Source organism: Rhinatrema bivittatum, chromosome 1 (assembly GCF_901001135.1).
Source record: "Rhinatrema bivittatum chromosome 1, aRhiBiv1.1, whole genome shotgun sequence".
Taxonomy (NCBI): Eukaryota; Metazoa; Chordata; class Amphibia; order Gymnophiona; family Rhinatrematidae; genus Rhinatrema; species Rhinatrema bivittatum.
The window spans coordinates 364,681,186-364,706,305 of record NC_042615.1 but is presented as its reverse complement, the minus strand read 5'-3'; positions in this window follow the sequence as shown (position 1 = coordinate 364,706,305).

Below are 25,120 nucleotides of genomic sequence, written 5' to 3'. Positions count from 1 at the left end.
CCACCAGTCCGCTTTTACTGGATCTTCACCCTTCCAAATAGTATATGGACGCCAGCCTCTACCTCCTCTTCCAGTACCCCAGTCTGTGTCGTCTCCGGCGGCACAGGCATCTGCACAAGAGCTACACCAACTTTGGGAACACACCAAACAACTTCTACAGCAAGCTGGTCAGAAAGCTAAGAAGTTCTATGATGCTCATCATCGAGCAGCTCCTCAGTCGAATCCCAGAGACAAAGTGTGACTCAGCACCCGCTTTATTCATTTGAAACTGCCCTCCGCTCGTTTTGCTCCAAGATACATCGGACCTTTCCCCATACTATGCCGGCTGGGCCCGGTCACTTATAGCATTCATCTACCCACATCATTCAAGATCCATAATGCCTTCCACATCTCACTTTTAAAACCGCTCATCCTGTCTGAATTTTCTAAGAAACTGCCTAAACCCCAACCTTTGCCTCCTGAAGAGGATAAAACATATCAGGTTGAGGACATCTTGGACGAAAGGAAGCGCGGAAGGCGTTGGGAATTCCTGATTTCATGGGAAGGATTTGGCACCGAAGAGAATAGCAGGGAGCCTGCAGTCAATATCCTCGATAAAGAGCTGATCAAACAGTTCCATACTTCTCAACCAAGAAAACCAAAAACCCGGGGAGGGGCCCTAAGAGGGGGGTCCTGTTACGGCTGTTGGTCGCAGATGGCTATGACCTCTGTTGCTCACCTCCTTATTCACAGCTCTGACTCCATGGGGAAGACTTGCGGCCTCCACCAGCTATTGCAGGCCTGCCTACCGTTCCCGGGTCTCCCTGGATGCTGCGGACACTGCCGACCTCCATCTTGCTCTCTGAATCCCCTAGGAGTGCGTGCGTGTGCGTGTGCATGGGCCATTCTTAAGCATGTCATGGCGGGAACCTCAGGTGTGTCCCCTCTGGATGACTTCAGCTTTCCAGGATACTTAAGCCAGCTGGCCCTACTTACCTATGACTTGGCAACAAGTTCCCTCATTGCTGAATCCGCTTCGCTCACTATGGACTTCCCATTCCTGTTCCTGCTACTTTGGCGTGAGACGCTCTGGGTACCCATTCCTCGGGGGCCCTTCCTCGTCTCTGGCTATCCGCTCCTCAGAGGGCCTTCTGCCTTGAATTACTGCTTGCCCTGATCCCTGGGGCTTCCTCTGGAACCTTGCTACTGTGAGTACCTCTGCTCTATGGACCACTACCGTGTCATCTCTAGTGTGGACCTCATCGGTGTACCCCGCATTGTGGACCACTACCGTATCATCTCTAGTGAGTAACTCTCATTAGTGTACACCACGCTGCGGACCACTACCATGTTTTCTCCAAGTGAGGAACCCTCATTGGTGTACCCCACACTGTGGACCACTACCATGTCATCCCTCCTGAGGACCCCTCACTGCTCCATGGACAGGGGGCTCCATGGATCATGAACAGTATCATCTCTACTAAGAGCCTCATCGGTGTACCCCGCTCTGCGGACCATTGCCACATCTTTATTACAGAGGTATTCCCCTTGGGTATACCCCACTGCACAGACTCTGTGTCTTTCTCCTGCACTCTCCACTCCACGGGCGGTGCCTCTCTATCTCTCTATTCCACAGCTGTGTCTGACATCTGCTGCCACCTCACCTCAGCCGACGGGCCACATACCTACAAGTCCTAACACACAGCTTGCTTCTCTTGCGACTTGTGGAGCTTGGTCTTCAAGATCTGGCCTTGTCCTGGTTGTATTCCTTCTTGAAAAATCGCTCTTTAGTAGTAAAATGGAATTTTCAACTTTCTTCTGTGAGATCCCTTTCCACTGGGGTTCCACAGGGTTCAATAATATCTTCCCTACTTTTCAATATCTTTCTATCCTCCTCGCTACATTAATTCAGTACTGTGGTTTCAGACCATCGTTTTATGCGGACAATATTCAAATCACCGCTTATATGGAAACTAAACACTCATTTTCTCTCTCTTCGTTCAATGAATGTTTGAACAGAGTAATTGGTGGTTTTCCACCCACAAGCTCAAAGTCAATGGAATAGATTCACGTTGACAGACCCATAAGGCCTCTGATTTAGAAGGATTGACTTGGAAAACAGCAAGGTAGGCAATCAAACAACGCCGTGAGGAAACAACAAGAGAAATGATGCCCAAAAGTCTTTTCCAAATCTTTAATTGGTAGAGACGTATGTTAATCGTAAAAATAGCCCGACTCGCGCCGAGTTTCACCACATTCAGTGGCTGCCTCTGGGGCTTAAATGAGAGCACACTGAATAAACTGAATACCGTTGCGCTTATTCATCTCCCGGTTCCTCATTGTATTGAATCGAGTGGAGACTGCACACGCTGACCCGCAGAAACATGTATGAGGCACCATTAGAGAATGGAACCGGGAGATGCATAAGCGCAACAGTATTCAATTAAGATATGTCTGTACTGCGGATGTTTTTGAAATAATTTGAGATTTATTCAGTGTGCTCTCATTTAAGCCCCTGAGGCAGCCACTGAATGTGGCAAAACTTGGCGCGAGTTGGTCTATTTTTACGATTAACATACATCTCCACCAATTAAAGATTTGGAAAAGACTTTTGAGCATCATTTCTCTTGTTGTTTCCTCGAGGGATTGACTTATCCACATGAAATCATTGTAACATGTACGTAATTACTGCAGTTTATGTGCAGAGGCAGGTATTATATAAAGTATGTGTGGACTTTGCTTAAGAAAATACTTGTGCGCATACTTGTAATCACCAGCTCACCATTACCTCCATTAGTTCATCTAGACTCTCCAGCACTTCTCACTGACCTCTAACCACTTAAACCAGAACTTCCATCCAAATGCTGCAGACATAAGAGAAGTGCAATGTCAATTCTGTAACTCAATTAGCAGGTGTAAAAGCATGCTTACAAATTTGGTAATGTATACGTATATATTTCTTGCAAAATACTAACTTATGCACAGCCACTTACTTCTGAATCCCACTCTGCAATACCCCTAAATCAATCCTTTCCCCCAACCCACATTAACATTTGCCTTTGTATTTCAGGCTTTTGCAAAATACTATTTAAGCATGTGCATGCACTTACACATTTAACTTCCAATTTTGTGCACTGAAACCTTTTGAAAATTACTCCTAAAAACAGAGGTTTAAAACAAAGGACATAGCTGTTACAACCAATGCATACTTTTTACTCTAACAATAATTTTTCAGATATTAGACATCAAATATATTATGTTAAACAGAGAAGACTAAATGAAGAAATAAAGATAAGAAGAAAGCTGATAAACTGTACCGTCCAATTAACTGTTGCTGGAATATATCTCTACTAAATTCCAGAGCAATATAAAGGAATAGAATATTATTCTCACTATTGTTGATTATGTTTTATTTTATTTACTCCCAGCAAATAGAACAGACATGTGCTAAACAATAGGGAAATCAAGATCCAAATGTAGTAAACCAACTCTTTGCAATAAAGCTACTTGGAAAGATCTTATGTGAAAATTATCATTCTAAAGTCATGTAGACGTGAAATAATTAGCATAATTCATATTCTTTGTTCAATTCACACACAGCATGATAACTGGAAATTTCACATTATGAATATTTTCTGACACATTTTTTCAAAAAAGCACTTCCCGCATGATATGATTTTGAAGAGTGAAAGCAAGATTCATTTTTCCTGCTTGTTGCACTCAGTCTATTGTATTTGTGTAATCCCAAAAGATTTATAGAATTGATGTTCAAAGGAAATCTGGACACCCTGCTGTTAATGTGACTGTTCTCCATATCCACACTCGCTCAATAGGATGCAGTGCACTTCCACTGAACAATGAGGATGGAATTGATTTGCCTCAGTATCACAAAGTATACTTCAAGACATGACTTTGGCTCCAGCATTAAGACAGTACTTGATTATGAGACCACTCAGATATAACCCTTTGCTGCCTGTTGAATGACAAATCAGTCATTCTTTCTTCATGTGCTTCTAATATTTGATTAATCAATCACAACTAAATAAATGCTATGATATTTATAGGGATGTGAATCGTTTTTTGACGATTTAAAATATCGTCCGATATATTTTAAATCGTCAAAAATCGTTAGAAGCGATATTTAATAGGAATTCCCCCAATATATCATCAAAAATCGTAAATCGGGGGAAGGGGGAGGGGAAGGGGGAGGGCGAGAAAACCGGCACACTAAAACATCCCTAAAACCCACCCCGACCCTTTAAAATAAATCCCCCACCCTCCCGAACCCCCCCAAAATGTCTTAAATTACCTGGGGTCCAGTGGGGGGTCCTGTTGTGATCTTCCACTCTCGGGCCACGGGTGCATTGATAGAAATGGCGCCGGCGCTACCTTTGCCCTGTCATATGACAGGGCAAAGGTAGCGCCGGCACCATTTTGCTTCCTGTCCCCCGATGTCACGAGCATAGGAGATCGCTCCCGGACCCCCGCTGGACCCCCAGGGACTTTTGGCCAGCTTGGGGGGGCCTCCTGACCCCCACAAGACTTGCCAAAAGTCCAGCGGGGGTCCGGGAACGACCTCCTGCACTCGAATCATGTTGCCGTAATGAAAAATGGCGCCGGCCTTACGGCAATATGGCCGGCACCATTTTTCATTACGGCAACATGATTCGAGTGCAGGAGGTCGTTCCCGGACCCCCGCTGGACTTTTGGCAAGTCTTGTGGGGGTCAGGAGGCCCCCCCAAGCTGGCCAAAAGTCCCTGGGGGTCCAGCGGGGGTCCAGGAGCAATCTTCTACGCTCGTGACGTCGGGGACAGGAACCAAAATGGTGCCGGCGCCATTTTCCATCAACGCACTCGTGGCCCAAGAATGGAAGATCACAACGGGACCCCCCCACTGGACCCCAGGTAATTTAAGACATTTTGGGGGGGTTCGGGAGGGTGGGGGATTTATTTTAAAGGGTCGGGGTGGGTTTTAGGGATGTTTTAGTGTGCCGGTTTTCCCGCCCTCCCCGATTTACGATTTACACGATATTTTAAAAAACAAAACCGCGACGATCCAATTCCCTCCCCCCCAGCCGAAATCGATCTTTAAGACGATCGATCACACGATACACATCTCTATTCTCTAACAAGTCCAAGACAAATAATTTTAACAGGAAAAAGCTAGTTTCAAGAGAGTTCAAGGTAATGGTTTTGTATTATTATTTACATTTTCTATTTGAGGAGTGCTAATAGAAAATGCATTATTTTGTCAAAATAAGGTGCATTTTAAAATGAAAAAACTCTAAATTTATTTTTAAGGGTTGAATTTTCAAAATGATTTATGCATATAAAACCTGATTTAATGCATATAAGTGGGCTTTTGAAAATTATTCAAGAGGCTTATGCATGTAAAAATACACAAAAAAGTGATTTTGCATGTACTTTTATGCACACTAGAAAGAGGGATTCCAGGGAGCAGAACAGAGGCAGGAAAACCATTTAGATGCTCACTTTCAATTTTCAAATGTTTGTTTGTAAATTTACATACATACATTTACATCTGCTAAATTGTATGTATAAAATGTGTATGTGTATTCCACCAGAATTCCAGTCATACCTGCTAATTTCAAAGTGGATTTGTGTGCATCTATTTGCTTTAATAATTCAGGCTAAAATCTGTGTGTACTTTCTACACAAGGATGGTAACTTTCAAACCAGCACGTGGGTGCTCATTTGCATGCATATGTAGGCCCGTGCCCAGGGACGTGGCCATTTTATGACATATGCATGCATATGCGTGCATGTTATAAAATAGTCTTGCCACATGCACATTTGCTGAATTTTAAATGGGCATACACATGTGCATGCAACTCCATCTCTTACCGTTTAAATCTGGGGATTTTAAAAGGGGTGCATACCAATGCCATTCCATTTTACCAGCTCATTCCCAGTTCACCCAGTTAAGACATAGGTCATCCAAACCCCTCTAATAGCCTTCACTCCTCCCAGCCCAACACTTAAAACCCCATAGATCTACCTAGTTTTCTTTAATATTTAATTTACATGTCTTCCATAGCAGAAGTAAAGTTATGCGGCAGGGAACCTCAACACGTGCCGGGTCACATAAGTATTAATACTCACATCTCTAGTTCACATCCTGAAATGCCCAAACCCCACCCAGACAACGACCATGTCCCACTCCTTTTTTGAATTGTTTCAGATGTGCACTTTGCGGGAGATACGCACATATCCAGGCTATTCCTAATAATTCCTAACATTCTATTTGCTTTTTTGACTGCTGCAGCACACTGAGCCAATGATTTTAAAGTATTATCCACTATGATGCCTAGATCTTTTTCGTGGGTGGTAGCTCCTAATATGGAACCTAACATCATGTAACTACAGCAAGGGTTATTTTTCCCATATGCAACACCTTGCACTTGTCCTCATTAAATTTCATCTGCCATTTGGATGCCCAATCTTCCAGTCTTGCAAGGTCCTCCTGTAATGTATCACAGTCTGCTTGTGATTTAACTACTCTGAATAATTTTGTATCATCCGCAAATTTGATAACCTCACTCATCGTATTCCTTTCCAGATCATTTATATATATATTGAAAAGCACCGGTCCAAGTACAGATCCCTGAGGCACTCCACCGTTTACCCTTTTCCACTGAGAAAATTGACCATTTAATCCTACTCTCTGTTTCCTGTCTTTTAACCAGTTTGTAATCCACGAAAGGACATCGCGTCCTATCCCAAGACTTTTTATTTTATTTATTTATTTAAAAATATTTCTATACCGGACTTCATGAATGGTATTCATATCAGGCCGGTTTACATGGAACATGGGGATAAACCAAAGTAACCAAAATAAGAAGGTTGAAATAGCAAAGTTACAATATAACAGGGGGATTAAACTTGGGAGCTAGAGTAGCTAGGAATAAGAGAGATAGAAATTAAATACATATAAATCATAAGATGGTTATGAAATTATTAAACATTCAGTTCCTTGATCTGAGTCTGACGAGTAAATTTGAGTTAGGGGAAGGCTTGGAGGAAAAGCCACGTCTTAAGTTTCCTTCGAAAGGTGTGGAGGCAGGGTTCCAGTCTAAGGTCAGTCAGTAGTTTGTTCCAAAGGACTGGGCCTGCTAGAAGCCTCTCATGAGGGACTTTGTTAAACGCCTTCTGAAAATCCAAATACACTACATCTACCGGTTCACCTTTATCCACATGTTTATTAACCCCTTCAAAAAATGAAGCAGATTTGTTAGGCAAGACTTCCTTTGTTGACTGTGTCCCATTAAATCATGTCTTTCTATATGCTCTATGATTTTGATCTTGAGAGTAGTTTCCACTATTTTTCCCGGCACTGAAGTCAGGCTCACTGGTCTATAGTTACCCGGATCACCCCTGGAGCCTTTTTTAAATATTGGGGTTACATTGGCCACCCTCCAGTCTTCAGGTACAATGGATGATTTTAATGATAGGTTACAAATTTTATCTAATAGATCAGAAATTTCATTTTTTAGTTCCTTCAGAACCCTAGGATGCATACCATCCGGTCTAGGCGATTTGCTACTCTTTAGTTTGTCAATCTGGCCTACTACATCTTCCAGGTTCACAGTGATTTCATTCAGTTCGTCTGACTCATCACCCCTGAAAACCATCTCTGGAACTGGAAATTTCCAGTTAGGCCATATATTTACAAGGGCAAATGCCCTTGAAAATTTCCCTCCTATCATTATTGTTGTGTAAGCATCACCAGGCTATAATTCTCCAGAATTTATCTGGATCAGTGACAGCAGGTTAGTGATGGCTGAGTACTGTTTAGCAAGGCCACAGGGACCTAGTAAGTCACATGTTCACATAACAGTCTCACTAGTTTTGGTAGCTGTTTAGATTATTACCAATCTTAATAGAAGAGAAAGCCAGAAGATAAACTATGACCATTATCAGGGGCTTCAACAATAAGACCTTGAGCTTGTAGAGGTTGTCTTGGTTCATGATTAAATAATCTTGAAAAACTGTATAACAGTCCATAAACTCTGCTCTTTAACTGGGTGGCTATTCCAAAAGGAAAGTTTAAATGGAACAGGTTCCATTTGTCAGGAGCTGATAAATAGACAATCTCCAAGACAACAACAAGATTGAAACATTGCAAAAGAGTCCCTCAGAAGGACATGAATCCCTAATACCAGCAGCAGCTCAGCATAAGGAAGAAAACTCAGGCACCAGGAGCAGAAGAGTCTTGCCAATCTCCTGTCATACTATAAGTAGCCATGAAATTTGACCACAACAGTAGATTAACTTGCAAGTTTAAGTAGAATTGCTCTACATGGTCAAAGAGAATCCCAATAACTCATATTAAAAAAACAAAGAAAGAAGAATGGTGTTGGTAATGGTGGTAGAAGGGAGGACTGGCAATATGTGAGAAGTTTCTGGATCCTTGTTAAATGGCAGCAATCATATGACACCTTTTCCTGGACTCTGGGAAAAAGAGGGAAGTTGGGTAGCATGTGTAGCCTGGGGACCCAGTGGGCTTTCTGTTTACAGAAGTAGTAAACGTTTGTTCCTGGTTAAGTCTTCCTTAATGCATCCGTCTCTATTTTATGAGGGTCCCAGTCTCCCTTGTAACAACAAAGCCATAGTCAAACTGTCTTCTGCCAATCTTAAGTAGATTTGTGTGTCACCAGTTCTCTATCAACCTTTTAAAATAAAAATTGGTGACACCTAATCCCCCACTCATATTGAAGAATCCTATATGCTCTCCTGACAGTCTTACCCTTCTAGGGGCAGATTGTGGGAAAATAGTGGCCCGGGGGATTTTTCTCCATACTGGCCCATGGGTACCCAATTACACATACAATTTGGTGAGTCACCAAATACAGAATAAAGGGACCATAAAATATACACAGAAATGCACAGACAAACTAAACTGGAAAGCACAACAAGTTAGACTGTATGTAATGCAGCAATGGAAAAACAGAAAATACCATCATTCTTCATAAAACATCAAACAATAAAATCAAGAACTATAAAACATCAATCACAATAGGAAATCATACTAAAAATATATATTTCAAAACTGCTAATGAACAGAACCTCCAGTAATTTAACTCATATACAAATTTTTGAAAATTTCCCTAACACCAATACAATATTTCAAAAACAGCAGACATTAAATAATAATCAATAATTAAAACTAATAAGGATTGAAAAAATCCCCGGTTCTCCATACCTGGGAACTTTTAATTCCAGTCACCTTGAGATGGTCATGAATTAGTTGTTCTCTAGCACAGTGGTTCTCAACCTTTTTTCTGTCGGGACACACCTGACAGATGGTTCTTACATGCGTGACAAACTGAACACATGACCATCATAAGGCTAAATGTAAAAGTACAGTTTGCATCCACAGGAACCCCCCTGACCCACAATTATGGATGTAAAGCAGAATTATGACATTCCCCATACAACTCACCTTAGAAAAAATATATTCTGGTTCTAGTGTCATCTCAGTAATAGCAACACAAACTCCAACTCCCAGGCTCAATAGCCCTACTTATGAAAAGACAGCAGTTTATCACTACTGCATGTCCTCTTGAGAAAATACAACAACTAAGACTGATACAGTAAAATACCCCACCTCGGTCACATACACAGAACCGACCTAACATACTCCCAGGATCTGCAGTAATGCACATAAACTAATCTGCACACAGTTACACTTGCATTATGGAATGCACTCAAACATTTACAACCCTACCCAAAGAAAGGCAACACTACAAATATTAAATCAGGCCCTAAACACCAATACACCTCCTATTAGGAAAACAGAACTAGCCAAGCAGCTATAGATCCCCACACAGAAATAATTGTAAAACTATACTAACAAGCAGAATAAATGTTTCAGAACTATGAACAGAATAATATCCAACAATTAAAAACTCATAACAATTATTTAAAATTTTCCAAACACCAATAAAATATTTCAAAACAGCAGACTCATCACATAATATTCAGTAATTTAAATGGCAGTCAATCGAGAAAAATAAACTTTAAAAGCCACCTTTACTAACCCCCTCCAGCAGCTCCCCTTCTCCTCTTCCATGCAGGCCAGTAGCACACACCAGAAGCAGTAGTGGCTGAAGCTCTGTACTCATGGTCCTCTTCCTTAGGGCCCACGACCAGTCTCTCTGTCTCTAACACACACATACCAGTTACACCCCCATGACCAGTTTCTGTCTTTCACACACCAATCATCTCCCTACCAGTCTTTCTCTTACATACACACCAGTCACCTTCCCAAACAGTCTCTCTCTCTCATGCACACACACACAGGCTTCCCACTTCCATGTTCTATCTTACATATACAGGCTTCTCACTCCCATGCTGTGTCTCACACACACCCAGGTTTTTTACTCCTATGCTAGCTTGACACATGCACAGACTTCTCATTCCCATAATCACTTTCTTTCTCACACACACACATTCCAGTCATCTCCCTGACCAGTCACTTCCATTGTCTCTCCTATATACACACACATCACCTCTCTGGCCTGTTTCTCTCAATCACACACATGCTCTCTCTCACACACTTTACATAGATGATCTCAATCAAATGCTCTCACACACAGGCTCTCAGTCACAGTTACACATGCACACTCTCAATCACACATACATACATACACATACATTCTCTCACTTACTGGCTGGCTGGCTTTCTCTCATTTCCTGCCCCCCCCCCCCCCCCCAGAGCACAAAGCCTCCTCCTCTAGTCCCCGCATGCCAAGAAAGAAGAATCCCATCGGCCAAGGGATGCTAATTCTGCTGTCTCCTGGGCCAATTTCTGGCTGCTTCTGATTTTGCTTCGGGCGCACGCTATTGCCCGGGGTCGATGCTGCCCGACGCTACCTTTTGGTGCGGCATGGCTCTTTCTTCTTCCCGTGCACCCCACTGCACATCACTTCCTGTTCCAGGCCAGGGGGCAGGTGTGGGAAGAAGAAAAGACACAGCCGCAGTTGCCATCCTCCACTAACACTGCTGCCATTCCCATCCAGGCTTGAATGTGCTGATAGCCCGGGTGGCAGCGGCAGCAGTGGAAGATTGTCCCTCTCGCTCGGTGAGGGAAAAGTGGGGAAGAGCAGTGGGAGACCGGTTGAGAAGCGCTGCTTTGGAGGGAGGGGGTGGCCATTTGGGTAGGAAAGTGGCTTGAGAATGAAAGGAGCCTGCCACAGAGGAAAGCTGTGGGAGCTGGGAGGCAGGCATTCAGTCCATGGTGAGGCAGCAGCAGGAAGTGTGCTGGCTGCCTCCCACCAGCAAAACCACAAGCGGGGCAGGTGCAAATGGAGGCGGCGGGGCACGGGAGAAGTGCCGCGGGGAAAATTCAAAAGCAGCACTTAAGCGGAGGGCCTCAGGGGAGGCTTCCGCTCTCAGAGAAATGTCACATGGCTGCTGTTGGTCACCGCGACCAACACCTATCACGTGATTGGGGTCACCGGCCCACCGGGGCATGCCCAAAGCCCCGATAGGCCAATCCGCCCCTGTACCCTTCTGAACCTTCACTGATCATTACTAGGCCAATGGACTTAGGTGGCCACTGCAGCCAAACATCTACCCAAAGGAGCTGCTAAAGGGATGAAGAAGGAGAGTAGACATGTGTCCTCCTAGCTTTGAGGTTTCTCTCAGTGACTCCAATATCACTGCTCAAAAAATCCCTTTCCTTGGCCAAAGCCAAATGGCAATGGAAACAATAGTCAGAGCAGAGCCCATCAAGCTTCATATGGAAATGAGATCTGGACCTCAAAAGGAAGCAGGTGCTTTGTGGCAGCACCATTTAGCTGGGCTTACCAAAGTCAGAGTGCAAGATGGAGACAGTGACGCTTCAAGTGGTATATATATATGGACATCCTGCAGGCCAGACCCCTAAAGTTGGTTCCTGTGTAAGTTCCAAACATGGAAGCTGTAGAAGGAGTATTGGCATCTAAGCTGGTATCCTTGGACATGCAGGAGAAGATAATAACTTGTGTTGAAAGCAGTGTAGCAGTATGTGTTTTCTAATGTTTAAGTCTGAAATTCAGTGTTAGCTGCTGAAAGATCATTCTTATAAACTAGGACAGTGTTGCTCTCACAACTCTTTGCTTCAAGCATAATATTCTGCATTAATTAAAGATATCTTATTGTGAAGTAAACTGGAATCTTTGGAGAATAATTCCTATTTTTTTGTGCATAATATGTGCATATATTTTTAAATTGGAAGGAAAAATATACACATTCAATGCACTGAAATATTTTCAATGCAGTGAATGTATTCTCACAAACATACACTTATTTTATACAGTACACATATCTGATATGCGTGGATTATAAAATACCTTTGCAGATCTTCATGCAGCCATATACATACATATATTAGGCTGTGCAGAGCTGTTTGAAAGATATCCTCCCTATTCTTAAGTAGTCTCAGATTTGATACTGTTAGTTTTACCATGTTGTGACTTGTTTTCTTTGAGAGTGGGAGTCAGTAATATTAATGATTATAACTGTTCAGCCATTTCTTGTTATAATTGATTGTTATACATGTGATATTTTACTCTAAATATCCAGTGAATATGACAAATTTTTCAAAATAAGAAAGACCTGTATGACCCATGATATGAAACATGAAAGATCTGATTTATAAAAAGTTGATTTTATCTTTTGAGGATTACCTTAAAAGTTAAAATCTATAACCTTTGTATTCTGGTTTGATTTCCATTTCCTGTGGTGAAAGAGTCAAAAAATGAGCCCTATATAGTCACATGTTAGAACAACACCATAGGATTATTTTGTATGAGGATGATTATCTTTATATTTATAACAGAGATGTGCATGACCAAATATTTGGTATGGTTGGTTATTTATTTTAATATTATTATTTATTTAAAAGATTTTATATACTTCCTATACATGTTCAGAGCAGATTATAGAATAAAAACATACATAGATAAATCACATTAAATAATTTTAAAAAGACTGTCATAAAATTTGTATCCATTTTGTAAAATAGAGCAAACTATTTGCATATAGTACACACTATTTTTCATAATAAATACAAATGAAAATGTTTGGGTTTTTCAGCACTATTATTGATTTATTGCAGATTTACCAAAATCAATTGAAAAGACCAATCTTTGGTTTGGATGCCTTATTAGGTTAAAATGAATGTTCATCTTCAGTTTATAGTCTGAGGTTATTAAGACAAAGAAGGAAAACACCTATCTGAAAATAGGAAAGTACAAAATATTTTCCTCAGAATATATTTACTGTTAAAACAGTAATCATAAATAAAGTTATATAAAATATATGTGACAGAGTGCTCCTATTTTCCCCCTTAAACCTGTGCAGGACCAGGCTAGATGCCTGGTCCTGCACAGGCTAGATGCCTGGTCCACCTTAATTCCCTTTGAGAGAGGGAGAGCTCTGTGGGTGGGGCCCAGCAGGAGAGGAATAAGAACTGGGACCCAGGTGAGGATATTCAGACCAGGCCCAAGTCTCCATGAGGAAGGCAGCTCCTGTAGATTAATTCTGTCCAAACACTGAGCTGGAACGAAGCTGAGTACTGAAGGAAGTGGAACAAAGCTGTGACTAATGATAGAATACTGTTTTGAAGATAATAAAGTCTACTAATGTTTTTTTGTTGCATTATCAAATAAACAGTGCCATACATCAAAATGCATTAGGCCGTTATTGCGGGTGTTATGGCCCTAATGCCTGCAATAATGCCATAATACATGTGTTATTTATTGCATCGTGTGAATGCCACAGAGGCATTCACGGAGCGGGATGCCAGTGGCCAGTAGTTGGAGTTCCACCTTCACAGAGCAGAAGGATGGAGGGCTGCTATCTCCAAAAAAATAAAAATAAAAATATAAAAACAAACAAAAAAATAAAAACAGGGGTGGTCAAGGGGGTGGCCTGCTTGTTACAGCAGTTGCTACCCCTATTGAGCTGGATGTCACTTGGATGCAGATACGGAGCTGCTCGCTAAATTGGTGGTAGGGTGGAGGGGAATTAGGGCTGGAGGGTACTGGAAGCCAATAGTAACAGGTGGGAGAGAAAAAGGGAAAAAAAATGGATAAAGTGCGTAGCTTGCTGGGCAGACTTGATGGGCCGTTTGGTCTTCTTCTGCCGTCATTTCTATGTTTCTATGAGAATACAAATTTTGAATATTTATTGAAAGGGGAGAAGTTGGGGCGGGGTCTATGGAAATGAGGGCATTAATGCAATGTGTGATAGCATAATGCACGTTATCAACGTTTTCCTGGAGTTAAGCTGTGCGATATGCCTGAAAAGGAATTTGTGATAAATATCGCAAATATCTTTTCAGAAAGAGAGAGAGCATCTCTGGGGTGGCACACATAATTGTCATCTATATATACCACTATAGGAGGGCAAGCTAGTGACTCAAGGTGAGGTTTTGGTGGTGGTCAAGGGTTTTGGGGCCAGTTTTGCATGCATAGAGAGATGTTCTAACAGCACAGTACACATCAGTGAAGATTTGACGTGATTTTGAGTGAGGAAAGTCACACAAAGATGAGATTGCTACAATGTTCTCTTACCCTAGCTTGATGGACTCTCTACCAGGGTACTATCAAGGTAACCTCAAGTTACTATCTGGCTCTCCTATAGTGGTATAAATAGTAGACTGCTATGAAAGCCTTATAAAGAGTCTCTCTCTTTATAAGTGCCTGTCTGGGCACGTCACTGCTCGTGGGTTACAATAAATTATATGTACGTTGCAATAAAATACCTATGCAAAGCATTAAAATAGCACATGGTATAGTAACTCTAAAATTATCGTAGTCATATCCCTTTTGGTTATCACGGGCATTATTCGTGCAAAATTTATAGCATTTTGATGAATCTAAGCCAGAATAAGGGGTTATTTTCTAAGCATTTATCACGTGCGATAGAATGCAAATAAGCTGGCGGGGAGGAGTCAAGGTGGGGAGGGGAGGAGTTGGGGCAGGGAAGGGGAGGAGTCGCAGTAGTGTGCGAATAGCACCACCTTTTACAGTGGCGCTATTTGTGTGAAAGGCTGCAGCCAGCTGCACCGTGGCCAGCGAAATCGCACCGCCGGGGTGCGAACGGCTGCGGCCTTTCACAGGCCCACCCTGTCTTTGCCCCCTCCCCTTTTTCGCTGGATTCATCATTCTGCAAAGAATGATGAATCCAGCCCTAAGTTTGTGCCTCCAGGTCTGAGGAATCACCCTTCATCCAACATATGATGTCATGTATGAGATTTTTTTTTTCTAAAGCATCGCACAGAGAAAAAAACCCAAAGCCTCCACAAGGAAGGAAGGAAGAAAAATGTATGTGTGGGTGTAGCCTGCTAAAAGTTTGGAAACTAGGCAGCCTGCATACAAGAGAGAAACAGTATCTGTGTAAATAAGGTACAGAACCCAGGGGGCTTGTGGCTCTAAAATGAAGTACAGAGCACAGAAGTACAGATAACACAGAGGCATATGAAACGGTGTGGCTCAGAAAACGGCACTGAAGAGAAAAAATACACTGTTTAAAAGTTTCAGATAGAGAGGAAACTAGGGATGTGAATGGTTTTTCTGATGGATGAAAATATCGTACGATATTTTCTCATCCGTCAGGTATCGGGGGGTTCCCGAAAGCGATTGGAAAAACCCACAAAATTTTCATGTGGTTTTCTTATCATTTTTGGGAGGGGGGGGGATGAAAGGGTACACAGAAACCCCCCCAAACCCACCCCGACCCTTTACATCTAATTATTTAGCATCCCCCACCCTCCTGACCCCCCCAAAACTTTCCTAAAGTACCTGGTGGTCCAGCGGGTATCCCAGGAGCGATTTCCCCCTCTCGTGCCATTGGCTGTCACTAATCAATGTGCCCTTACAATGTGACAGGGGATATTGGTGCCATTGGCCAGCCCCTATCACATGGTAAGAGCAATGGATGGCCTGTGCCATTTTTTAAGATGGCGCCGGCCATCCATTGCTCCTACCATGTGACAGAGGCCAGCCAATGGCACAGATAATCCCTGTCACATGGTAAGGGTAAATGGCCATCGGAGCCATTTTGTTTACTGGCAGCCAACGGCCCGAGAACGGGAGATCACACCCAGGACCCCTGCTGGACCACCAGGTACTTTAGGAAAGTTTTTGGGGGGTCGGGAGGGTGGTGGATGCTAAATAATTAGATTTAAAGGGTCGGGGGGGGGGGGGTTGGGTTTTTTTTCGGCTCGGGACAGCCAACAAAAACCCGTCTTTACTGCGGGAAATCTTCGTTTCCCGTGGGTCCACGAAGCCGAAACCGGAACCGATTACGGAACTGATTCATATCCCCAAATGAAACTGATTCATAGGTTTGGTTGCAGGGACAGCTAGAAAGTAGTAAGTTTTAAACTGGCTAAAGAGAGAAGCTCTTCTGGTAATAGTTGGTTATACAGGATTTTTTTTAAACTTTTGCCTTTCGGAAATAAAACGGAGTGTAATAATGGTACAACAAGGCTGTGTTGAGCAGGGTATGGCCCAGAGTGAATGTGTAGCTACTTAGAGGCCTGGCAGTATTACTAAAACCCTGGTCTGAATCCAGTGGGAAGACTGCAGTGTAGGTGAAAGAAGAAGAGGAGCCAGAAGATTTGGGAAGTGCTTAGCAATGGAGTACAATGTAATGGCAATTTTTCAGGCCCTAGAGGCAGCACTGAAGGAATGCCTGAAGTGACTCCTAGATGCATGCATGCTGAAAGAGAGGAATGGCTAAGACAGGAATGGCGGGCCATGGAGAACTGAAATTAGGAATGGACACAGACAGTAGCTGAATTATCAGCGTAGTCTGCAGAGATGGATCAAGAGCTAAATTAAGTGTTGTAGTGCGTTTGGGAGGAACCAAGGAACACTGCTGCAGTAAGGTCTGACATTGGTGCTACAGGAGGTCCTTATAAAGACCCTGAGGGGTATCCAAACCTTACCAGGAGTCCAGAAATAACTCCTGTGAATAGCCCAGAGAAGGGGGCTGTGAAGAACCCTGAGAGAGGAGTCACAGGGAGCTCTGCAAAGGATAACAGACTGCCCAGAAGAAGGCAGTATTGAGATGTCTGAAGTTGGTGCTACAGGAGGTCCAGAGGAAGAACCTGTAGGGTGCCCAATCCAGGAGCCAAGAAACAACTCCATTGAGAAGCCCAGAGAGAGAGGGCATGGAAAGTCAAGCGAGAGATGCCATGGAATGCCCAGTGAGAGGCACCATGAAGGTTCTAAAAAGAGGCGTGGTGGAGAGCCCAGATGGTGGCACTGTGGAAATCCAGCGAGTGGGGATGCGGAGAAGCCAGAGACTGGCACAGGCAAGTGGCCACTGAGCACCATGAGGATACCAGCAAAACCATCAAAGGAGGCACCACAGCCAGTCCAAAAAGTTCCATCAGGCTAGAATTCAAACACAGAGCCAGTGAGAGACTTGGTTAAAGGACTGTGGGTGCACACTGCACAGTGGGTGGTGACTAGAGTGTGGTCTAGGGTAAACCTGGTAGGTGGGGTTTAGCATAACTCTAGGACCCCAACCCCAAGCCTAACTGGCAGGAGGCCAGATAAGAGGGACTATGGAAGTCAGGCACTTCCCTGGATTGGATCCAGGGATAGTGAAAATGCTGAGACCAAAAGGTCAAAGCTGAGGGAGGCATGTGATGGAGTGCCCCTATTTTCCCCCTTAAACATTTGCAGGACCAAGTAGATGCCTGGCCCATCTTAATTCCCCTTGAGAGAGAGATCTCGGTGGGCAGGCCCCAGCAGGGGAGGAATAAGAACTGGGACCCAGGTGGGGATGGTCAGACCAGGCCCAGGTCTCCAGGAGGACGGCAGCTCCTATAAAATAATGCAGTCCAAACACTGAGCTGTAATGAAGCTGTGAGTACTGAAGAAAGCGGTACAAAACTGTGAGTAATGAGTACACTGTTCTAAAGATGAGACAGTCTACTAATGTTTGTTTGTTATAATTACCAAATAAATAGGATCATTTATCAAAATGCGTTAGGGCGTTATGGCCCTAACACCCGCAATAATGCCCTAGTGCATGTGATAAATTCCACAGCACAAATTGCATATGTACATTTTTCATTTGTATTTAAGTGGGAGGGGTTTGGGAGGAGTAAATGGAAATGAGGGTCAGTTAGCATGGCATAGAGTAATGCACAGCAATGCAGGTTCTAACACCTGACTTTACACATTTTTCCTGTGCATTGTGCCTGTGTTAGCTGTGCGTTACCAGCTGAAACCTTTTTTATCGTGGTTCGGGAGGGAGGGAGAGAGAGCACCTCTATGGAAGCTCACTTATATTTGAAATTTTTATACCACTATAAGAGGGGGAAATTATGAACTCGGGGTGAGGATTGTGGGGTTAGGTGGGTTTTGGGGAGCAGTTTTACATGAGCAGTCATACGTACAAAGAGCACAGTTACCATCAGAGAAGATTTAATGTGATTTGGAGTGATGAAAGGTGAAAGAAGAGTAGATTTGTTCTATGTTCTCTCTACCTCAATGTAGAGAGAATATTGAATTAATTTAAGATAGATAGAACATGGAACTGCTTCGTATAGGTATTTTACTGCAATGCATGTTAAATTTATCACACCCATGTTATTTTCACATCTCAAGAGACATGATTCACAAGCTGCATTACTGATATAGGAGAAAGAGAGAGAGAAAGAGAGAGAAAGAGAGAGGGAGAGAACCTCTGTAGTGACTCACCAAAAAGTTAACTATTTATACCACTGTAAGAGGGGGCACTAGTAATTCGGGATTAGGTTTAGAGGGTGAGTTGGGTTTTGGGGAGCAGTTTTACATGTGCATCTATACGTACAAAGAACACAGTTACCATCAGTGAAGATTGAATGTGATTTGGAGGGATGAAAGGTGAAAGAAGAGTGGATTTATTCCATGTTGCACCGACTGCTTTGTATGCAAACACTGTATATCTCATGAGTATTCATTATGGATATCCTGAAAAGCAAACCTGTTTATAATACTCCAGGACTGGAGTTGCCTTCTCCTGGCATATTCAGAAGAAAATGCAGGCATTAATAAATTATCTACAATATCTAAGAAATGTCTTTGCACCTGGGTGACTACTACTGACAAGTAGTGCTAAATATGCAGATAGATAAACTTAGCTGTAGTTTATAAATGATTTTCAGAGGATTTGTTTTATCCATAATGCCTTCATAAGTTTGCTATAAAAAAAGATTAATTACTGAATAGTTTTCTAAACTTATCACATCAGCTCAAATATGTATCTGCTTTATTCTGTAAATAATAATTTCCCTTCTTCCAATCTGATTTAATTTTCTAAGAAAAAACAAATGTTTTACACTATGTAGACTTCATAACATGGTGCCCTAAAGGAGAGCATGAAAAACAATAGCGGCAGACTGCTGTGCATGATGAATGTATAACCCCGTGCTTTTTTTTTTTTTTTTGATAACCCAACAGGAGAATAATATGCCAAACCCTGCAAATGGCTGGCAGATTTTTATGGTCTGTTTGTATCATGTTCTGATCTGTCATCAGATATGTTGCATTATGGTGCTGCCATATTGGAGGAGAAAAACCACAGCTCATTGGGTGACAGTCTCACATTGGCCAAGGTCAGATTATTAAGAAGTTTTTGATGAATGTGCAAAACACAATGACATTAGCTGACTCTATAGCTTGCATGGGCCTGACTTGAAGGAAGTTCTTCACCTCTGAAAGTAAAAAAAAAAAAAAACATTAAAAAAAATTGTCACTAAAAATACAGGGACTTTGAGGAAGCTTCACTCCTGTAATTCTGCATGGCAGGCAAAAAAAGAATGAAATACACACAGTGAAATTTACCAGAAAATATAATAGTTGGGGAAATTGGTGTGCTTGCTGTTCCTCTTCATTATTTGAAACACTTCCTGGAAATGCAGTGAAATATAACACTGTGAGCTAGGTTACTAAGCATTTTTCCTATAGACACAAAATTGAAGAAACCTCTTAATATATCTGACCCTCTGACAGAATATCATTTAAGTACATAAGGAATATTGTATTTTTTTCCTGGAGGATGTAAGTCAGCAATTACAGTATCAGTGTACTTTAATGACCTGACAATTATACTATTATGAATTATGTTCCTCAAGTGGGTGGCATTTTACATTTGAAAGTGAGGGTTGGTTTAAAGGGAGCCTGCTATGGATTTTTTTTTTTTAAGATTACTGTAAACTAACTGTAGTAGCATTCATAGGTAAGAAGGAAGATGTAAAAACGTGAAGCAAAATTTGAAGAATGGTAGAGGATTGCTAATGTGAAGAGGCAGTAACTAATCATGCCAAAACATAAGAAGATGTGCCTACGATTGTGACTAGCTTAAGTGTTGGGGGGGAGGGGAGGGGGGAAGAATGATGTTTTTGTGACTTTCCATCAGAAAACAAACTGAAATCCAACAATGAGGAAAATGAGTTGGGGGCTCTAGGTATAGTTCAGCAAGCCTTGTGAAAAAGAAGAATGCATTAAAAATAGGGAAGAAGAATAAAAAGGATAATGGGAATAAGTGAGTGAAAATTCAGAGGAAACAAGAAGAGCTATAAAGAGGAGAAGCAAAGGGAAATTCTTAGAGAGAGACTGGGAGCTCATGTGTATGAAAAAGGTATTGTGTGTATGTGAGAGTGAATCAATCCCTAAAGGTCTTAATAAGGAAATTGATTGGTCAGTGTTTTAAAAGATTTTTGTACCAAATGTGGTTGAGCTATAGGGTTTGCTCTATTCAAACATTGATATATTCAGTACAGGATGTTTTTACGGTTTTCTGAAACATCATTTAGACGCATTGCGACCCGGGATGTGTACTTGTTTGGGAGATATTGGACTAATAAGCTTCCGGTGAAGTAGGTAGTCACCGGTTTTTTAAACCTACTAACGATAACGGATTGAATGCTAGAGGCATTTAGATGCCATGGTGAGATCGTGAGAGATGGGTGATTCGTCCCGGTGAGTTTATTGTTAAAATAAGCTGCGTTGGAAGCTATATTTATATTGTGTCATTGAGGTTGAACACTTTGGTTATGGTGGTATTTTGCTTCAATATAATTCTTTTGGGTGTGTGTGGTTTTAATGTTTTTCAGGATCGTTGAATAGTTTTTCCGGCAATTAAGAATATTGAACTTAACAGTTCCCCCTGAAGAAGACTTTTTGTTAGTCGAAACATGGCCCATGTCAGGTTGGGTATTGAATGACTTTACGGCTAAGTACACTTTGTTATTTAAAGTTTGATATTAAGCTAACAAGCCGGTTGGGTAAAAACATATATCCTTTAATAGATGCTATAGAGTTAAAAAAGTTTTTAAAAAAAAATTTTTTTTGAATTAAAAAAGTATTAAAAGTATTTATAAAAATGTTCACAGTAGAGACAAAGAGACAATAAATGATTAAATTATCGATACTCTGAAGGCTGACTACTGCCTGTGGCCCTGTAAGGGCGAGAGACAGCAGATTAAATCTTTCATTGAGTATATACCGATGATATTGTCTCGAGTCTGATTGTAAGTTTCGTATGAGGTAATAGTTTATTGCTATTTCCCTCTCTAAAGTTGGTCACTTTGGTTGTGAGTAGTTATTGGAGAGGTGGTTGCTTCTGGTTTTGTCATGTAAATTGTGTTATTTTGACCAATATAAAGTTTGCAGAATTTTGCAGAATTTTGCAGAATTTTCAGTTTTTCTGCACAGAATTTTCAGGTTTCTTGCGCAGAATTCCCCCAGGAGTAGGATATAAAAATAGTAGGATGTGCATTAATTTCAAACAAATGCCAGAAATGCAATAAATGAGGCTATATTTGGTTAGTTCCAAGTGGAACAAACCAAAAATAACCTCCTACAAAAATACCCCACAATTATGGGGTATTTTCATATCATGGCATTTTTGAAAAAAATATGAGCCTCCATTGACCCTGGTTGGGCCTCCCTGGACCCCTGCAGCAATCCCAACACCCAGGCCAGGGCCTGCTTGGATCCTGGCTGGACCCAGCCCAGCCAAATACTCATTGAAAAGGACAGAAACAATGTCAGTTCACTCCCTCTCATATTCTCATGCTTTAAAAATGGTACCATCTACCTGTAAAGCAGTGCCAAAATGATGTCACTTTAGCACCATCCTCCAGTCAGACAGCACAATTCTAAATCACTTGGATCCAGGAAGAAGTGAGTAGGTATTGCTCCTGCCCTTTTCAAATGAGGATACGGTAGGGGTGTGCATTCGTTTTGAACGCATATGTAAAACGCGTAACTTAAAACACGTAACTTAAAACGTAACTTAAACGCGTAACTTAAAAAAGTGATGAGGCGCAACGATGCGATTTCCAACTTATTCAACATAGCTATGTTGAATAAGTTGGAAATCGCGATCGTTGATCCTAAATAAACACTTAAACCCCCCCACCCTCCTGACCCCCCCAAGACTTACCAAAACTCCCTAGTAGTCCAACGGGGGGTCCGGGAGCGGAACCGCGGTGGACCACGTGACGTCCGCGTCACGTCGGAGTGACGCGGACGTCACGTGGTCCACCGCGTTTCCGCTCCCGGACCCCTCGTTGGACCCAACCGGAACTTTTGGCCAGCTTGGGGGGGTCCAGAAGCGGAACCGCGGTAGACCACGTGACGTCCGCGTCACGTCGGAGTGACGCTGACGTCACGTGCTCCTCGCAAAGGAATACAGGAATGGCTTCCTGACTCCCCGCTGGACCACCAGGGAGTTTTGGTAAGTCTTGGGGGGGGATTAAGGAGGGTGAGGGGTTTAAATTTTTATTCAGGGAACCGGTGCACGTATGGACATAGCCTCAACTTATGGAATTCTACATATGTCCATATTGACCGAAATTGACCCTCACCTTTGACTTATGGACTTATGAACATAAACGTTTTGTCTGCACATCCCTAGGATACGGACAGCTCTGGGCAGGTGCCAATACATAGATAGGCTCAATTTTTTGGCCTGAGTGAAAGTCGCAGAATCATGAGAGTGTTCTTTTTTTTATTCAATTCATATTTTTTTTGGGGGGGAGGGGTTCATGCTTAATGGTTTTTTTGGTTTAGCAAAGGAACCAAACATAAAAAAAACAACATTAAATGAACCAAAAAAACCTGGGATGTGCTCATCACTAATAAATACCTGTAATGCTAGATTAGAGGCAACCAAACTGGGACACATACTGGTTGCCCAATCAGGGAAGAAAAAATTGCTACGCTCTCAAGTCTCTGTGCCATGGAGGCAGTGCAAGCTCAGGAAGGACTGAGCTACCAGAATATAGTGACATCGTGTTAAGCATGCCATATATCTCTTTCAGTACACCGGGGAGAGTTGCTGCTTCTGCTGTGGTGGACAAAGTTGGGGAGTCATTCACTCTGTGGCAGAACTGGAAATGGGAGGGGCCACTGTAGTATTTCACAACACAAAATGAGCTACCATCTTTAGGCCTCAGTCTGATGGGAGGAGTTCCTGCTGCCTCCAAGTTCTTACTCAGGGGCAAAGATCTCAGCTGTTGCCCTCCCAGGGGTAATGAAGTGGTGAGGTAGAGGAGGAGAATGGGCAACAAAGCCAAAGAGAATGAGGAGGCAGAGAGCAGAGAGGGGGAAGGTGGGGAAGGGAGAATGAAGGCAAAACACATAAAACAGTTAAATAAGCAGATCAAAACACGAGAAAAAAAAGATAAACAAACTAAGGGGGTCATTCTTTAAAGGGATCACAAGCTAAAAGGGACTTTTTGCATGCGGAAAGTCCCTTTTCACGTGCGATAACTAAATCGGGGCGGAGTCAGGGTGGAGTCGGCCCCAGAAGAGGAGGAGTTGGGGCGGCACCGGGGCCGACGCTTCAGACATCGCTGGCGGTGAAAGGTAAGCAGGGCCGGTGCAAGGGGATTGGGTGCCCTAGGCACCTTCAGCCTTGTGCCGCCCCTCCCCCCATCATGCGCCCCAACCCCCCCCCCCCAACAGAAAACTAACAAAATACCTGGTGGTCCAGCCGAGGCCTCGGGAGCGATCTGCCGCTCCCGAGGCCTCGGCTGCCACTAAGCAAAATGGCGCCGGCGGCCTTTAGCCCCTACCATGTGACAGGGGCTACTGGTGCCATTGGTTGGCCCCTGTCACATGGTAGGGGCTAAAGGCCGGCGGCGCCATTTTGGTTAGTGGCAGCCAAGGCCCCGGGAGCGACAGATCGCTCCCGGGCCCTCCGCTGGACCACAAGGGGGGCATCGGGAAAATGGCATGGTGAGGCGGGGGCTGGCAGAATTTTGAAAGGGCACTTTTTGCCCATTCAAAATTCTGCCGCCTGCCACGGCGCCCTCTAAATCGCGGCACCCTAGGCTCAGGCCTAGCTCGCCTAGTGATTCCTCCGGCCCCGAAGGTAAGGACCCTTATCGCCACCGGTTTCGCGCCGAATAACTTCACATTTTATGGTTTAGTTATTCGGTGTGAAAGCCAGCAGCCAGCGCACTGCCCCCCCCCCCCCCCCCCGTTACTGCCGGATTCTCTAAAGTCGCAGACCTTAGAGAATCCAGGCCTAAGAAAAATAGAAATATAGGGCTCGATTTACTAAAGCTGTTCTCCCATTTGTGTCTAAAGGAAAAATGCTTAGTAAGAGGTGAATTTTAAGACCTGCACAGGGGCACACATGTGTGCATGTTTCCAAGCTCGTGCACATGGACGCGGCAATTTTATAACACATGCACTATACGTGTGCCTGTTCTCCAAATCAACTATACGCATTTACATATGCACGTGATTTTATATTGACATGTGCATGTTCGTGCAAATGCCGCCTCGATCCCGTAAGTGGGGGGATTTTAATAGATATGCGCACCGTCACAATTACGTGTTTCCCCAGGTCATTCCCAGTTCGCCCCATAAAGGAGAGGACTTCCTAAACCCCCTAACTACCTTGCCTCCCTTTTATCCTACTGGCTCTGACCCTTAAAACCCTGCTGATTAGCCTAGTTTATTATATTTTAATACTTATATGCCATCCATAGCAGAAGTAAAGTTACGCAGTAAGGGATCTCAGCTTACGCTTAACGTAGACTTCATGTTACAGACTCAGTCCTCCCAGGGCCCGCCCCTGTTTTAAACTTTATGATTTGTGCACTTACTGGG